Here is a 17,398-nt window from a genome sequence, read left to right as displayed (position 1 = left end):
CCTGACCATGAAAAAGTCAATAAGGTAATTACGGTGAGTAACAATGTCTCCGGCCTCCAGGCAGAACAGTTAGGGAGGACTCTAAGCTAGCATAGCATGGTCCTTCCAGGAATATTTCCATCTCACTTTGTTTGTTTTGTTTTGTTTTTCGAGACAGGGTTTCTCTGTCACTTTGGAGCCTGTCCTGGAACTAGTTCTTGTAGACCAGGCTGGCCACGAACTCACTGAGACCCGCCTGTCTCTGCCTCCCGAGTGCTGGGATTAAAGGCGTGCGCCACCACTGCTTCATTTTCTTAACGCTTTTTAAAAGCCAGAGCCAAAGTCAGTTTCTTCTGCATTCAACCCAACCCTTCTCGCAGTCACATGGAACAAAAAAAAACCATCAGGAAGCATCAGCCTCCCAATCACAAGCCTTTCTTATTCCAAATCCGTGTGCGCCATCTCTTGATAACTAATGTGATTTACTGAGAGAGTATTAATAGACATGGACCACTGATTTAAGGAAAAGGTGTATTGGGCGAAGATGGGAGTTATCTGTCTTGTCATGGATGACTAATAACAGAGCTTTCCCGTGTAAATCTGACTTGTCCTAGGCAGGGCAGCGTGAGTCAGTTCTCCCAGGATCTGACGTCATCCCTGGATGAGCTGACGACTCCAGACAGACACAGACAGAGCTTGTGCTGAAGCAGTGTAGCATTGTAGCAGCCCCTGAAATAGCTGACCGGGGAAGTCTGCGTATCTTAGCCATCATCTTTCAATGCTGGAGGCTACATATGAAGTCATGAAAACCTCATCGCAGTAACAAGAAAAACGAGGCCCCAGGAAGGTGTGACCCAAGGGCCTGGCCAGAAGTTACACAGCCTGTTGGTATTTGGTACCTGCCTAAGACTCAGATTGGCAACTCCGACCCAGCCTGGGTGAAGAGCCTGTCGGTGTATTTTATTTGGGGCCTTGGCAATGAACCCAGCTACCACCATGGGGCAAAACACCTTAAGAGAAAGTGTTTTGTTCATTCAACCCACGGTGGCTGGTCCCTAGCACTCTGGAGTAGATAGATGGGGCAGGAGAGGTGGGTTTGAACAGCATGGCCAAGAGCTTGGCATCTTGTAAGCGTGGAAAGCGCCTCAGTGTGGGACAGCAAGGAATGAGCCGTCAACCTTTCCTTCTGCCTGTCTCCGAGAAATGCTCGCCTTGGTTCTGTGTGAGCAGAGTGGTTTTGACAAGAAGCCTGACAAGATGGAGGCAATAAGGTTCTCACTTGGAGAGGGAGAGGGAGAGGGAGGGGGGGAGGGGAGGGGGGACAGGGGAAGGGGAGGGGAGGGGGAGGGGAGAGGGGAGAGGGGGAGGGGAGAGGGGGAGGGGAGAGGGGGAGGGGAGAGGGAAGGGGAGGGGAGGGGGAAGGGAAGGGAGGGAGGGAAGGGGAGGGGAGGGGACGGGGGATGGGGGAAGGGAGGGGAGGGGGAAGGGAGGGGAGGGGGAAGGGGAGGGGAGGGGATCGGGGGAAGGGGAGGGAGGGAGAGGCGGGAGGGGAGGGGGAGGGGGGAGGGGAGGGGGGAGGGGAGGGGGGAGGGGGGAAGAGGGAGGGGAGGGGGGGGAGGGGAGGGGAGGGGGAGGGGGGAAGGGAGGGGAGGGGAAGGGAGGGGAGGGGGGATGGGGGAGGGGGAGGGAGGAGAGGGGCGAGGGAAGGAGGGGGAAGGGGAGGGGGAGGGGAGGGGGGAGGGGAGGGGGAGGGGGAAGGGGAGGGGAGGGGGAGGGGGAGGGGAGGGGGGGGGGGGAAGGGGAGGGGAGGGGAGGGGGGGGGAGGGGGATGGGGGGGGGAGGGGGAGAGGGAGAGGGGGGGAGAGAAGGGGATTGGAGGGGGAGGGGGAGAGAGGGGGGGGAGGGAGAGAGAGAGAGAGAGAAAGAGAGAGAGAGAGAGAGAGATTCCATCTTCAAACTGTCTGTGGGCTAGCCTGAAAGGTGTACACAAATCAAACCTCCTTCAGGAATTTTTCTTTATTGTCCTTCTCCTCACCTTCCTTTCTGTTTCCAGACCAAAGGGCAGAACTTCCTGTTGGTGTCACAAGGCCTCTGTCACCTTGACTTTGTTCCTGGCTTGGTGCAGACTTGGAAAAACAATAGTGACTTGTGAACAGCCACCAGCCGGTTGGAAACCGCTGAGTGACTTGGGACAGAGGACTCTCAACTGCTCTGAAACCTCATTTTCTAACCAAATTCATAAAAGTTAAAAGACAAACAAACAAAGTCTAGTCGGATAAGGAAGCAAAGTTACCTTGAAGAGAGAAAGCGTATCACCAAGACCCAAACATCGAAATGTGTTTGAAAAATTGTATGTATATTCTTTTCTCAGCCTGCTGACTGTTGCTTTGATCCATGATTACTGGATTCTTCCAAGCTGACTCCTCTTTGGCTCCGGGGCTGTCTAGGTTAGCTGAGACACCAGGCTATGCAGGTACATGGCATGCCCCGCCTTGTGTATGATCTCTGCATGAAAAATCACTTTTATTTCTCCTCTCCTGGTGTGTAAGTTGCCGTGGAACAGTGCAAGCAGGTCCCAAATCCACGAAAGGGGCAATGCGTTCAGATTCTAGTCTCAGGACACAGTTTGCTTCTCTCAATGGAAGGACTGATGCGCAATAAGAAACAGCCCCGTTGAACCAGCTCCTGTATGCCTTTTGCTAGCTCGGCAGCAATTATTTTGTGGCTACTATAGAGTTCTCCTCTTCTTTGTTTCTGCCCCAAGCAAATACAAAGTATTATATACATCACCAACAACAGGTATTTGCCTTCTGCATGCCACCCGACGGCACCAGCCATTGGCATGAAGTTATTTTTCACAGGTCATTAACCTTGTGAGACCCAGTTTTCCAATCTCAAAGCTGAGAACAACATAAAGTACGTATGACTGCCTGTGGCTTTTGGTGGGGTGGAGCCGGGAGCACTATGCTGCCTGAGAGACTGCATTGTAGTTGCCTCTGGCCGGAGGTTGCCCATCCCGATGCCTCCCAGCCTGGATGGGCCACCCTTGCTCTGGTGGGTCTCCATCAGGGATGACAACAGCCAGAGCTGCTCCATCAGCCTTAGGAGGAACTCCTACACCCTCCATCAGAGCTGTAGCCCATGACACTAGGAGCCCCATTGGACATTTTTTGCTCTCACCAGAATGCCTTTCAATGGAAAGAGAAGCTAGATTCAAAAATGCTCAAAGTGTAAAACCATTACTGCTTAACAGTGAGTGCTCGTGTTGGTGGCCAACAGTTGACAGACTGGTCACGGTTCTCCCTGAGCTGGTGAGTTTTTCCCGTCAGTACTAACAGTGTGGCATATACCGGAGATGACAAGAGTATGGCTTGTCACCAATTAGTAAGGCCTCCAAAGAGAATAAGACTTAAATTTGTTTTCACAAACATCTATTCATTTTTTATAAAGCCGTTCGTGCCCTAAAAATGGAATTTACCTAAGAGAACATGTTCTCACCGCCTAATGGCTTAAACATCATTTCGATGCCAGAAAAGGGCTTAAAACGTCTAGTTCCCAGGGCCCGATAGACTGAGTGTGAACCCCGTGCTCCATCTCGAGCTGTGTGAATCGGATGCACTGCACGTCTCTTTGAGTCCCAGCTTCCTCATCTGTGAACTGGGGAAACAATATTTACATTGCAAAGTCACCAGGAGAACTCGAGAAGGGGCCCCGTAAAGGATGCAGCGAGATGACTAACCAGCGCTGAATAAATAATAACTGTTTCCATCTTTGGCTTGGCTTCCTCTAAACAGCCCTAATTAGGTCTGAGCTGTCTCTGCTAGGGTTCTGCCACCAGTCATTCGTAACCTACACTTGAGCAACGCCTTTAGCGTACTTTTTTTTTTTTTTTTACATCATGTTAAGGGCAGATTTAAACGGTATGTTGCTCCAAATTATTAAATCAGAGAATTACAGTTAAACTTTTCTGTAACTATAAAACCCTACTCTGAATGTTTAACAGAACAAGCTGGGCTTGACGGCGTGACTTGCACAGTTCAGCCTAAGGGCGAGAGTGTGAGCTGGGATTGACACTGACCACAAGGAGATGATCACGCTGACCTAGGTGGCTGCTCTTTGGCATGTGACCCTTTAGTTTTCTTGTTACTCTGTGATGTCACTTGGCTCTCAGAGGCATCACTTATGAGTCACTTAGGAATGAAATCCATCCATATTCCTTTCACACAAGCCTTAGATGGTGGCAGTAGCACCATTTTGTTTCAATAGGATGATGAATCCAAACACAGACATGACCATGAAAATCTCTCACTGTCTCTGTTCACAGGATAAGCAATGGCCTAGTTGGCTTTCCATTGCTGTCATTCATCATGGCCAAAAATAACATGGGGGGGAAGGGATTATTTAGCTTACAGATTACAGTCTATCATGAAGAAAGCTTAAGGCAAGAACCTGGAAGCAGGACTTGAAGCAGAGGCCATGAAGGGGTGCTGCTTATTGGCGTGGTCCCCATGGCCTGCTCAGTCTGCTTTCTTAGATAGCCCAGTACCACCAGGCATATCATTGCCAACAGTGTGCAAGACCCTCCTCCATCAACCATCATCAATCAAGAGCATGACCCATGGACTTGGCTACAGGCCAGTCTGAGGGAGGCATTTTCTCAGCTGAGGTCCCCTTTACCCAAGTGACCCTACTTTCTGTCATGCTGGCAAATGGTCAAACCAGCAAAGATGATTTCAAATGATACAGACTAGACTAGTAGAACCTTTTAACACCATGGCCAGACTATAAAGACACACACACACACACACACACACACACACACACACACACACACACACCAAGCTTTAACTTTTAGACCTACGAAGATCTGTAGACTCGATTTAGGAAAAGGGATGTGTTTGCCAGGCCTATGAGCTTTGGCATTAAGAAGTCTGGATTCACTCACTCCACAAATGCATCATGAACAGTTACTTTTTCAGTTAAATAAAGTTAAATCGTCCATAGCCACCATTCAACAGGATGACATGACATACTGATGACACGTGATAACATACTGAGCCCACAGTCTTTCCTGGGTCCTGCAGGGATGTGCGGCTGTATGTACTCTTCTTCCCCCCTCCTGCCATCTGCAGTTCCAGCCATGCACTACCCAGCAGTGCTTCACCCAAGATGGGATGTGGAGATACAGCGAGAAAATCAACTTCTCGGTCAATTAACATGCCAAGCAGAGGCCAGCACAGTGCTAGACAGAGCTGGTGCTTAGTGATGTGGGACCCCAAGGGGACAATTCACTCAGCCATTATTGTCCCAACAGCCAAGGCTGGGGCAGCATTCAGAGTCTGATCTGTGGAAAAATCATGGAGGGTTCCTGGGTCAGCTGAGCAGGAAATGCCCCTGCCTCCATGCAATAGGTCGGCCAGCACTCACTTAACAGGATAGCCAGCCCACCACACAGGGCGCCTGAGCACCTGAAAAGTGGCAAATGCAGTTGAGGAACAGAAATCCTAAGGCTTATTTAACTTTAACACAGATACATTGAAGTAGAAATATAGCTACTTTCAAGATTGCACAGACTCCGTGGCTATTTTGTAACAGCAATAGAGATGGGCTGTATTCATTCTAAAAAGTCCAGCAGTTCCCACTGATTACCCTGCCCTGGCCCGAGGCCAGTTTTGCTCAGCCACCCTGGACAGAGAGCGTGGCTCGCACCTTTCCGGTAGATGTGCTAATCAAAACCCTCGCCTGTGGGATGCTTGGGTGTATTTTCACTTCCCTATGTCCAGATTTCTGCCGGGAGAGACATCACAAAGTGAAGCCATCCCCTTGTGACTTTAGTTAGCATTATGCCTTTAGGCAAGTTTATGTGCCATTTAAAATACATACCCACAGATAAACGTATTACTGAACCAGGATGAATTGGGTTTTTTTTGTGCACGGGTGCAGATATCCATGCCACCCTCCATAAGCCCATTAAGAGGCTGCTAGGCACCCTGCGTGCAGACAGCCTGGGAACTGCACATTCCATCTCTCCTTCAAGCTGCCAAGCTCTATGGAAGCCCAACCAGGACAATTAAAGGGTTTTTTTTTTTTTTCTAGCGATGCTTTAATGGTATGCCCAGTGGAAATATGTATCTTGGCACAACCGGGCCTCCTGTCTCCCGTCACCTTCTTACTGCAGCTGGAATTGGCATGGCAGCCCTGGAAAATGGGCAACAATTGCCTTTACATTCCCCATGAATCGCCAGTTCTGTCCAGAAGCGTGGCTCACCTCCGCCGTCTGCAGACATAACGGACGGTGTCTTTCCCATGTCCATCTTTCCCCAGCGGCTAGAAGAGGGCTGGAAATTCTCTCTGGGGCTGCTGTGAGGTTCTTCTCTTTTCTCCTCTTTCTCTGCCCTCTCCAGATATATAACTTCCCCGGGAGTAACACGCTTTCAAAAGTCACATAGCTTCCCAAATACTCACAGCAAATATGCACGCATCTTGAAGGTGATTATGGCCCACACGGGGGAGTTAATGAAATCAGGTGTGTGTGTGTGTGTCTTAAACACTTTCCTGAGTCCCCATCACTCACAGAGTCTGATACGAGCTTGTTCACGCTAGTGAACGAGGCCCTTTGTGGTCTGGGTCCTGCCTGCACCGATACCTCTGTCACTGTCCCCACCCCCTTTGCTGTGCCCAACAGTACCAACTTGATGATAGCACATGCAATCTGCTCATTTGTTTTTTTGCCTGTGTTGTTGCCAACCCAGGAGGCTCTCTGTCTCGTGTGCCTTCCGGTACAGTTCCTCCCAAACATCCAGGACAGCGGGCATCTGCTGCGGGTAGCTTTCTCTTCACTCCAAGACTGACTCCCTCCGGTGCTCTTGCCGTGCCCACCCTCTACCCGATCTCTGTATTTCACTTGTCTCTCTTTGTTACATTCCTTTGCCTTGCCCATCTTTCCTCTCTTGTTGGTCTGCGGGAGCGGACGCAGATGAGCCCGTTCTACCTTGACTGGAGGTCAGAGAGTTAGAGCTTGTTTTTGCTTCTCTCACCGTTGTTGGCAACAGGTGTGGCTACAAATAAGAGATTCTGACCTAGGGTGTGATTAATTAGCATTTTGTCTGCTTCTCTTGGGCCAAGGTTCGGAGAATTCAAGCCTCTTCCTTGTGTCGTGGTAATGACATCTGTTGCCTCCCCATCCCCTTTTGGAGTGATATATATCAGCATGTGGAAGAATAAACGAGGAATTCAGTATGCACTGAATGTCCCTCCCGATGCTGTTCTGTGTTTCTGCCTCTTATTTCTCCTATATCTCTGTTCCTTTTGCTTAATAATTCTAGTCCTCACCCTCCTACCCTGAAATGTATGAGTTTTGTCAAAGCTGGTTTTTTTAAAGGTTTTTTTATGGTTTATTTAACTTTAATTTATGTTCATTGGTGTAAAGATGTCAGATCCCCTACAACTGGATCTTCAGACAGTTGTGAGCTGCCATGTGGGTGCTGGGAATTGAACCCGGGTCCTCTGGAAGAGCAGTCAATGCTCTTAACCACTGAGCCATCTCTCCAGCCCCCAAAGCTGGTTTTCGACATTGGTATTGGAAATTGTTGAGAGCAAGGGCTGTACCTTTTCTCATTTGAACACTCAGAACTAACATTTGTGCGGGGCTCATACCCATCAATCAAGATGGTTCATAAATTAGTTGAAACAGGAAGAAAATCTAACGGGAGAAGGTCGGGAGTGTCCCATATTGCCTGATCCCATCTCAAAGTTTTGTAGAGCTGATCTGAATCAATCTGACATTGGGTAGGACTCACATCTACTTATTTAATGAAGAATATGTTGTGCACTTTAGAGGCATCCAATGCCGAGGCTCAACAAAGAAAAGGAGATTAAAAGAATGGAGGTCACCTTATGTGGAGATGTTTGTTGAGAGCCTGTCTCTGAACTCCACGTCTAAAGGACAGCCTGAACCAGCCCCCCCCTTTCCTCTCTATGTTCACCCCAGTCCAGACCTCGCTGGCTCACCTGGACCCCAATAGTAGCCTTCTTTCTCTGTGTTGCGTGTCCTGTCGCTGACAGAATGCACAAGTCCTTTTATAGATAAAGGAAATCTCCCTCTCCCCCTTCCCCAGCCTCTCCTTTCTCTCTCAGTTCACACACACAACAGAGGTCCTGTTGAAAACACAGCAAGACACCACAGACACACAGGGTGGCCTTCTCACAGCCCAGCGAGAACCCTCACTGCAAGCTGAGTATCCCAGCACCCCGACCTGGGACTTCCCAGCCTCTAGAACTGCAAGACGTAAGCGTCCTTCAGCCTAAGTGCTCTGTAGCCTCCTGACCGAGGCACACTCTGCTCCCCTATGCTCCGCCATCCACTAGCGACCAGTGTCACCACTTATAAAAACCTCTTTGAGGACACTGAACCATTTTACCTTAACGTTCAACTCAAATATGAAAACAACCCACACGTCTTTGGTACATATGAAACCCTGGGATCTGGCAGCTACCCCATTTCTAGACTCTCCGTTTTGGGTCACTCACAACTCCAGGCCTACCACTTTCTCCCAGACCCTCCAAGCTGAAACCCTGCATGTCAATCATTGTCCAGAAGTGTCTGTCACCCCACAGCCTTCCCGATGTCTGGCCTTTCCAAGACGCTTCCACGCTGTCTACTGTGTGTGAAGTCCCTGAAGCATCGCTAACCATCATCCCTCCTGTCTTGTTTGCTTCCTAACTCCTTTTAGGACGTGATACCCTAGGAGCCAGAGCAGCAAGATGCTTAATCTCTCCTGCTTCCCCCCCCATCTTCCTTTAAGGAAAAGGAATGGCTGGATGTGTTTACAAACAGTATTTATGCATTCCCATACCATCCATCAGGAGATGGTCAATGATTTCTAAGATCTTGACGTACCTGGGGTGAGCCGACTCATAATGAGTTTCTTTGAAGTAGCAATGAGTCAGAGGGTGTGTGAGCCAGCACATCCTCGGGTCCACATCAAAGGGTTTATGGATGGATGCAAAGGCAGCAGCATTTAACGAAGACTTCAAATGGAAGATGCTGAGGCACAAGGGATGCAATGGGTGGTGACAGCATCCCCTGGGGACCATACCTAGCTTCTTTCCCTCTCCAGCTCTGACACCCTGAAAAACTGCTAAGGGTCACCTACCTGAAAAGTTTATTTAGTCTTGTTGGGAAGAGGAGGGGGTTACCGTTAGGGGGAGGGGCACAGGAGAAGGTAAGAGGGGATGAATAGCAAGACACTATATACATGTAGGGAAATCTCGTAATGAAACCCATTTATATTAGCAAACAAATATATGCTAATAAAACATTTTAGAAGGTGCATCCAGTATTGCCTGTCTACCCACTGTACGTGGTAAAAAGATGGATGGAATTTCTTGAAACACTGAGCCTCATACAAGCAAAATAGAACACAGATGTTGGTTTCGAATAACATTGTCCAACGGAATCTGGAATTTTCTTCAGCTGTAGAAAGAGAACCGGGACTCAGAACCAGAGTCTTAGGTGGTGAGCCTGGACTCTAAAGCTGAAACATGACTTTGGGCAGGAATTCCAAACGTCATCTAATCTGCTTTGGTCCTTCTTGTTAAAGAGATGCTATTCTACCCACAGCTCCCAACCAGTGGGGCACGATGCCCCTGGAGGTCACATATCAGATACCCTGCATACAAGATAGTTACATACAATTCATAACAGCAGCAAAATTGCAGCTATGAAGTAGCAACAAAATGATTTTATAGTGGGAGGGTCACCACAAGAGGAGGAACAGTATTAAGGGGCTGCAGCATTGGAAGGTTGATAACCACTGACCTAGCGTCTCAGTGACTCCTCAGGAAGGCATCAGACTATAAGGTACCAGGTATAGTGGTTTGCTACCGCAAATGCCATTGAGATCCGCCCTCTTTAGAATAAAAGACAACGCAATGTTAGAGGCCATTAATTATTCTTGCACATTGCATGTTGGAGGCACATGTATGTGCATCTATGTGTGTGTGCATATGCATGTGTGAGCATGCATGCGCCTGTGTGTATGTGTATGTGTGTGTGTGTATGTGTGTATGGTGCATGCTTGCCCATGCAAACATACGTGTGCATGCACATGAGTGTATGCATGTATATGCATACGTGTGTGCGTGTATATATGGGTGGGGGATCATGCATGTGTGTATGTATATATGTGTGTGTGTGTGCAGATGTTATAAGTGTTATGGGTTCCTTGCTTTCATTTTTTTTTTCTCCCATGAGGAGAGAACAGAACTGGGTAAAAGCTAACTGCTGAATGAAGGACCAGGCGAGCCCTTGAATGAAATGCTGTGGAAATTTAACGCAGTGACCTGGAATGTTACAACACTTTTCTTGACCTTCTGGCCTTCCCTTCCCCAAACCATCTCCTACCAGACAAATACATATTTTCAACAAATAAATAGAACAAGCAAATGGTAACTAAGGCTGACTCGGGAGCCGAATTGCTTAGGTTCAAATCTTAGCTGTGCTGGAGAGCTAGAATTTATTTCAGTCCTTTGTAAAAGCTGGGGACATACTTGCCCTCAGGGCTGTTTAGAGGATTGCGTGTATATGAAGGTACCCATCTGGCTGACATTTGATACGTGCTTTCTGTGAATAGTAAGTTGCTCCTCTGACACAGTCACTGGTCTTGTCCACATTACTCGAGGAATCTCACTTCCTCCCAGCTAGGGCAGGAGATGCCTCAGCAGATGCCGGAACCTTCTCCATAGTCCAGAAGCCTTGTCTGTTCCTGCTTTTCTCTCTAGAAGCTCTGCTTGCTCTCACAGCTTGTGGTGGTTTGAAAGAAAATGGCCCCCCCAAAGGAAGCGGCACTATTAGGAGGTGTGGCCTTGCTGGAAGAAGTGAGTCCCTGTGGAGGAGGGTTTTGAGGTTTCATATATGCTCAAGATACCACCCAGTGTCTCAGTCCACTTCCTGTTGCCTTCTGAACAAGATGTGCTCAGCACCGTGTCTGCCTGCATGTCACCATGCTCCCCACCATGATGATAATGGACTGAACCTCTGAACTGTAAGCCACCACCTCAATTAAATGTTATCATTTATAAGAGCTGTCATCGTCATGGGGTCTCTTCATAGCAACAGAAAACCTAACTAAGACACAGCTTGACCCTACTCCCCAGGCCGGGCATGTCTTTCCTTCCCTCAGAACCATTATCAGACACGTCTTTATACGAGCTCCATTTGTTTTCTTATCCTGCTGGATGCAAGGCTGTGATCCGATGACTTGTATTCTCGGCTATGTCCCTGCAGGCCCTTGTGCCCATCGTCGGTATTCAGTGACTGTTTGTCGGATGAACAATATGGCCGGAAGTGACATCACAGACCCGAGGTTGAACTGCCTGAAGGAAGAGGCTTTTGATGATCACACTTGCTAATTTGGATAGCAGTGCAGTGATTAAGAGCACACATAACAGAACTAAACTACTCGGGTACAAATCCCAAAGCAGACACTCACTTCCGCTGTGACTTTTGGCAGATGCTATGATCTTAAGTGCCTTGGTTTTCCTAACACACGGAGTGGAGTTCACACGAATCTTTGGTGTTGCTTTATGACGGTCATCTCATAGACTTTGTGGCACCTCCCAGCCCTTAGCTCAATGCACCTCAGGCATTGCTGTTGCCATCACACACAGAACAAAGCGCTTCTTGTACAAAGACCCACGGTGTAGTGAATGTGGAAATATTCCCCCCCCCCCCATTTCTACCCCAGCAATCTGCCTCCATACAGAGTAATGGCCATTGCTCTAGTCAGTACTCCTCCAGGGGTTCTGTAAATATAGAATACCTTAAGTGGTATCAACAGAGACATGGGCCACCTTATAGATTAGACACATAAACTTCCCTGTCTGTGTCAATACATACCAGACTTCTTTGTCTGCCTTGACACCTGCCTGGCACTTCGGTTTATTGATCACGATGATCAATTTACTCAATACCATTCTGGCAGCCACTCAGGCCTTTCCGGTTTCTCTCCATTATACACATTCTGCAGGGCATGGCTTAGGGACGTGACGTTAGATTCCAGGAGAGGGCGGCAGTAGGGTGAAGCCCTGGATAAGGCACAAATCCCATCGACGAGAAGCGTTCATCCCCGATGTTCAAGGACCCCGGCTGCATAGTGTAACCCTTGGGTTTTGTTACTGAAGCCATGGGCTGGAAGGTCAGGTTTGAGATGAAGCAGGGAAGCCAAGGAAGGAGCTGTGGACTTCACTGACAGCAGGCCATGAGTCACACAGAACAGAGGAGTTATCACCATAAAGATTTGCCTGTGGACAGTCAAATTACATTATTGTAATTTGCCAAAAAATACCTTGTGTCGGTTAGGAGAGACTGAGTCACGCTGTCGTGACAAATCGCCCTGCCTCCTGCCTCATGAACACGGAATTGTCTAACCAGTGTGCACTGGTTCTTTGCTCTGCTGTTGTTGCTGGAGACTGGATCAAGGGCCTTGCTTACGGTAGGCAAGCTCTCTAACATTCGGCTGCGTTTCCAGCTGGGTCTACGCAAGGGTGTGCGTCTAAGACGCTACCCCCACCCCCGGACTTCTTAGTGATCTTTCCTTAGAGTTCCTGGGCCTCCTAGGGATCGCATGCAGGACTCATCCCGTCTCCGTCTCGTGTTCACAGTTTCCCAGCAGAACACAGTGGTGATATTGATGTCCGGCATGCCTGTGACCTTCAGGGATATGTCTACGAACCAGTGCTTTCTGTTGACGGACTCATGTCTCATTGACGTGACGCCACCTGTGACAAGCAACCTAGGGAAGGGAGGGTTTACTTTCGCTTAGAGTTTGAGGGAGCACGGTCCATCAGAGTGTTGGGAGCACGGGGAGCAGATATCACAACGCACACGTAGTTAGGAAACAAAGAGAGAGCATGCTGGTAAGTCATGTAGCCTCCTGTTTCCCCCTCTTTTTTTTTTTTTCAGTACCCTAGTCCGTGGGACGGTGCCACCCACACCAGAAAACAGAGTGGGTCTTTCTTGCCCAGTTAGACTTCTCTAGAAACACCTTCCTGGCCACACCCAGGGTTTGTCTCTCGGGAGATTCCAAACCCAGTCAAACTGAGAGTGACGACTCAATCTCTTTTATCCCCTCACCAACCCCTGAGGTAGGCATTTCCACTATTTACACTCGACAGATGAAGAAAGAGAGGCGGCAACACACTAAATGACTCGTTGCCCCAAGATTTTCAAAGATTAGAAGCCAGACAGCGAAGCTCCGAAGGTGGATATAACCGCTGGACCAACTGGCGGAAGAAACATCCTATCCAGCTTTCCTCTTCCCCAACCTCAACCCTCTAGCTACTGTAACTCACCACGACACCCTCTGTATCCTAAAAGAGAATTCCCAGTTCTCTGTCAGGCTCCATTATGGTACCACACGGGGAGCTCCTGGGACCGTCAGTTCCTTCTCCAGACCTGACCTGAAAGCTTGCCAGAAGAACCAGGCCTGTTGACGTGGTTGAGGGCTCTGCCTCTGCTGAGAAGTCGGTTTCATTGTTTTAAATGTTGTGCATTACACAAAGAAAGCTCTCCGATGAGGCCCTGGAGCTACACTAATCTGTGCACACAGAGAGAGCAAGGTTGCCACAATGGGGATGGAACACCATGAAAGGAGTCTCGTCTCCTGCACCAACACACACACACACACACACACACACACACACACACACTGAAATTATATAAATATTTATGATTTTTTTTAAATTAAAAAAGCAAACATAAGGGATTGTGTGTGACAGCAAACATTCCTGGTTTTGAGCATCTAGTCTCTAGGATTAAGTCTTAGGGATCTTTTGGCAATGTAGGGCTGGAGAGAAGACCCTGGAAGGCACATGGGAAAAGCTAAGGAGAACCAAAAAATGCTGGGGATTGTTTTCCACAGGAGGTTAAGAGAATTTGGGGCAATATTCTCTCTGTCTTAAAAGTACATTTGGTGAGCCTGCAACTTGAAGAAAGCTACAGGTTGTTTGGAGAGCCGGTGCTTGCTCCCTGACCCCATGTGATCTGTCGCTCTCAGAAGGATAATAAGTACAGGAAAACTTGCTTATTGGAAGCGGACAACCTCAGAGTCAGGAATGGCAGGGGGCCTAACCAGCCACAGACTCTCCACACGGATGGCCGAGATGGTGACTTCGTACCTTCTGATGGGTCAGCACCCATGAGCTTGGCTTCACCTACAAAATCATTAGTAATGTATAAAACTATTTTCAGACTAGGCGTGCTAGGCAGATATGAAGCGTAAATAAATTTAGAGTTTGTATTTGGGTCCCATTTCAGGGATAACATTCTATATGCAAACAGTCTGAAATATAAAGGGAGAAAAGGGCCCCAATTCAGAAACACTCCATGTCAAGCATTGTGGGTAAAGGATATTCAGCTTTTAATATGGGCCCTCGAGTCACCCCAGGTGGACCTCTTTCTGCTGATAGCACTGTGGCCTGTGGGTCTCCACGGCAACTCATTCTGTCTTAGGCAGGATCTCGGAGGGCAGGGGGATAGACACTTGGAGTAACTTTCTAGGGGACCCTGTGGTATGGGACCAATGTGCTAATGATGAAGGTGGTGGTTGAGACCCCGGGACTAAAATCCCAGTCAAATGAAGCCGGCTACAAACTCTGACCCCAGGAGCCGTGAGGTCAGTGTTTCACGGTGAGGGGTGCAGAAGTGTTGAAAATGAAGAAAGTAGCCAAGGTGAGTATCAGTGACAGGCTAGGAAACCATCGCACTTTAGAATAACGCAGTGAAAACTAGACCAGTTCAGTGGAAGGATCGTCCAAGTGCTTCCACGAGGAAGACCAGCGTGGGCCCCAAGGACACGGGTTCGGTTTAAGAGAGTCCTTACCACCTTCAATTGTGAACACAAAAGAGCTTTTCCTGCCCATTTGTTAGCTTGTCACGTGTCCAACAGCGCCGCTTTCCTTTCGGATTTACGATGTGGATCGACCACACTGCTCAAGTCCAGACACAGAGTGGCCACACTGGGGAGTTGTCATGCTTTCTACAGAGTCATTGAGAAGAACGCTACCAGGGGTCCTGACCAGACGCCGAAGGACAAGGCAATGGTGTAGTTCCCAGGCATAAGTGACCACGGCTCTGAGTGAATCATGGGTGGCCCCTGGAGGTGGAAGATGTTCGATCCCCTCAGATCTCACTTGTCACGCTTTTTCTTTTCCTCAGACTCTCCCTGAGTCTTGACGTGCAAAGGCTGTGGCTTAGCTAGGACCTGTGCTTATCTGTGACATTTCTGCCAAATGTTTGGCCCTCCCTGTGGGTCTTTTCTACTTCCCAGACAGACTGCACTTTCTTTGAAACACAAAAGTCGGGGAAAGTCTTTTTCTGACTGTTTTTTTTTTTTTTTTAACTATTATAATCTTTCTCAGAGCCAGTCAGCACAGAAAAAATCCCACTGCCTCAGAGGTTGTAAGGATGCAGAGAGCACAAAGAGAAAGGAAATACCAGGATTTGGGAGCAACTATGGCTAGACGACAGTTCTCCTCTTAACAATCTAATTCTTGTGCAAAGATTTAGCTACTCTCATTTTGGCCATTTTATGGGATGGGGGGGACACTACCCAGGAGGCTCTTGGCAGTACCATCAAATGGGTCCCCTAGAGTGAGCTTGGGGGTAGGGAGGTTCTTGACACACACAGCCCAAGGTGCGGACCTGCAGAGAAGTCTGAGAACAAGAGCCATCTTACAGGGCCTGAGAAGAGGGAGGTTGGGGGGCTTCTCCTGGTCTACAAATAGCCCCCTCCCCCCAGTGTGAGAGCACAGCCAGCAGCCTGAGCACTGGGAGCCGAGACAGGAGCACAAGCTCTTTGATCAGAGGCAGAGCTGCGTGCTGAGCCAGGTGTGGCCTGGTGAAATCACAGCTACGGTTGAGCAGAGACAGGCAGCTTCCGATTCTGGTGTTCCTGAAGGTAGTTTAGGGGGAATGGATGGGGCTGTGATTCCACCCAGGAAGAGCACGGCAGCTTCTATGCCTGAGCTCCAAGATGAAGTGGTGATATTGGATATCCCCTGTTTATGAAATATAAAGCTTCCTGCAATACATCTCCCATGTTTGGGGATTTATCTGCCAAATGAATACTTCCCTTCAAATGTTGCCCTCTGGGGGTGGTTTCCAGAGGACACAAAGCACCTTGATGGAACCTCATTCCCGTCCGGATCAACTTTAATGGCTGACCTCACTCACACTTGAACTCTTGAAAAATGGACGTGGCCTCTTGTCTGTGTCTCACACCCATGTTCAACCTACACCACCAGGCAGCTGTGAGCAGGGACTGTTGATTTATGTGAACTTTGGGCAAAGGGTTTCGTTCCTCCGAGGGCCTGTGCATTTCTGCGCGGCAGCGGTCAGTACCCTCAGAGGTCTCCATTTACGACGGACTCGTTTCCAATCCTGAGAGACCGCCTTTGTGTAAATGTAGGACATGTTCATATGGGGGGGCGAACGGAAATGTCCCCAACTTGTGGTGGTTAAGAGGATACATCTGAAAAACAGAATGGAATCAGTGTAGCTCCCCAGAGGGACAGGTGGAGGGCTCCCACTTCCTGCCAGTTCAGTGGGAAACAATGAGGAGAGCGAGAAGGGAGGGGGGGATACGGAACCCTCACTTCTGCGTCTGGCCGTAGACACCGACTTCTGATAAGATCCTGGAAAACAAGCAGCATTTCTAACAGCCTGTTTGCCCTCTTCAGCTGAGAAAACAGCGCGAGCCAAAGCTAGGGACAGGGGCGACCTCTATTGTGAATGTGGCCAGGCCGGACTGATTGTCGCCAAACGGCAGGGCCCGAAATGACTGAGATAAGGAATATAATAACATTTTCACATGAACCTTGCATTCTTACCTCTTCTAGAGGAAAGGATATCCCTGCAGGAAGGAGGAAGTGGGGCCCTGCCCATGTCCGACCACGGGGCCCCGGACTGCATTGTCCAGGCCTTCGTGGGGACTCAGGAAGAGGGTACGGAAGTTTCGACAGGAAAACAGAGAAAAGTTCAAACGTAAACAGCTTCCAAAAAAATTTACCAATAGCACACTGGATTTCCTCTCTGGTCCTTCGCCTGCTCCAAAGCATCTCTGGGCTGGCAGATTTTAATCTTGGCTTCTGTTCACCTTGGTAACCTCCAGTCGGGCTGGAGTTGTGCTGTTTCCCTCACAAGTCAGGGGGATGTGTTTTCCCTGGCAATGGAGACAAAAACAATCTCTTTCCAGAGACTGTATCCTGCCTGGCTTGGCCAGAGTCTGTTCTCTCTTTTCCATTGGTCATTTTTGGGGAGGGCAGGAGCTTCCCCCAGTCCCCACGTGGTATGTGGGAGCTCGCTGCGAGCAGGGTTTAAATAAGCCCAGTGGTCCTGCTCCCCTTCCTAAGGCAAGGA

The 17,398-nt window shown here is 48.9% G+C and overlaps 1 long non-coding RNA gene across 1 annotated transcript; it reads left to right on the top strand.

Annotated features, from left to right (window-relative positions):
* Window positions 1-998: 998 nt before the first annotated feature.
* On the top strand, window positions 999-3,745 carry LOC119803650. The gene is made up of 2 exons (XR_005283688.1): window positions 999-1,250; window positions 2,033-3,745. It is a non-coding gene; the product is annotated as an uncharacterized LOC119803650 (long non-coding RNA).
* The last annotated feature ends 13,653 nt before the right edge of the window (window positions 3,746-17,398 follow it).

The sequence above is a fragment of the Arvicola amphibius genome, chromosome 17 (assembly GCF_903992535.2).
Source record: "Arvicola amphibius chromosome 17, mArvAmp1.2, whole genome shotgun sequence".
Classification (NCBI taxonomy): Eukaryota; Metazoa; Chordata; class Mammalia; order Rodentia; family Cricetidae; genus Arvicola; species Arvicola amphibius.
This window is presented reverse-complemented; position numbering and strand designations above follow the sequence as displayed.